Below are 1,712 nucleotides of genomic sequence, written 5' to 3'. Positions count from 1 at the left end.
CAAAATTGTCCTATTTCAGTTCGTGAGACTTGGTGGACACAAAGGGAATTTGATCCTGAGAATCGGGTGGGATTTACGAATACCAATTCTGGTGCCAGGGAGATGGGAATTTAGGTACTCTGTATGTCACTTTCTGTGTGTGGCCCTGGTTAAGTCCTTTAACCTATCCTCAATCTCCAAATGCTTAAAATGGGGGGAGGGGGGAATAACAGCTCCTCCTTCTGAGCATTGAAAAGATTAAATTTTTAAAATATATAAAGCACATAGTATAGTCTCTGCTTAGTAAATTTTAGAAATTATTATTGTAATGCTCATTATTTTTTATGACCATGGATGAATCAGAGTTGGCTTTAAATATAAACATTGCATTGTATAGCTGGTACTATCCATATTAATTAAAATAAAATCTATAGTCCATGCTTTCAATCTAGTAAACTTTATAGACTTTCTCAAAAACACACATGCTAGTCAAGGTATATTTTTGAGGAGTTACTTTGAATTAAAGCAATATGAATACATGTACGCACACATTGAATACCTGGAACAAAAGACATTATAGAAAAATGTACTTTAGATATTATATACTTATGAATTTCAGATGCTACAAACAACTCAAGAAAAAAAGATTCTGCTTATCGATTGTCCTGAAGTGGGAATGAAGCTGACCTTTTTATGCAGTTCTTTCACAGACAACTGAAATGTCTGAAAATTAGGACACTCTGATTATGATTATGGTTTTGGAAAACTGTACTAGTCATGTAAATATTAAAGACTAAAAAAAGTTGAATTTGTATCATTTGCAGCCAGGGTTGAAATGATTCATTTCAGGTTTATTTCTGCTTTTTATGCTGCTAAATATCAAATATGTGTGTGTGTGTGTGGAGTTGTGCATATTTTTAGGGTTCATGTGATATTTGGATACCTGTATACAATGGGTAATAATCAAATCCTGGTAATTTGAATAACCATTATACCTCAAACATTTATCTTTTCTTTGTGTTGGGAATATTACAAATCTTCTAGCTATTGTGAAATATACAATAAATTATCATAAAGTATGATTTTCATACTATAATATCAAATACTAACACTTATTTCTTCTAACTATATTTCATACTCCTTCACTAACTTCTTTTTATCCTCCTCCCTTCCTCCTTCTTTTCCTAGCTTCTGGTAATCAATATTTTACCCTCTACTTGGATGAGATCCACTGTTTTAGCTCTCACAAGTGGGAGAGAACATGCAATACTTTTCTCTCTGTGCCTGGCTTATTTCACTTAACATAATGACCTCCAGTTCCACCCATGTTGCTGCAAATGACAGGATTTCATTCTTTAATTTTATGGCTGAATAATATTCCATTGTGTATATATCAAATACTTTTAATTGTTTCTTTTGAAGCAACAGTTTATAAATGTTTACAAATTTTGGAGTATGGCTTCAAAGATTTAATGTACCCATTAGAGTGTGTGTGAGAGGACTTTTACTCAGTATTTGAAACTACACTTAATGTCAAGTCAAATTAAAGTCGAAACCAAAAAGGAAAAAATTAAAAAAAATTCAGAATGTTCATTTTAGTAACTGGAGTTAAGACTGGATCCAAATATTACTATTGACTATTACAGACTGTTCTTGAATAAGTGCACTGCAGTTTAACTAAATCTTATATTTAAGCTTGGTTTTATCCAAAATATAAATTAGGTAGACTATGT

This window comes from Cebus imitator, unplaced genomic scaffold (genome assembly GCF_001604975.1).
Source record: "Cebus imitator isolate Cc_AM_T3 unplaced genomic scaffold, Cebus_imitator-1.0 Scaffold866, whole genome shotgun sequence".
NCBI lineage: Eukaryota > Metazoa > Chordata > Mammalia > Primates > Cebidae > Cebus > Cebus imitator.
This window is presented reverse-complemented; position numbering follows the sequence as displayed.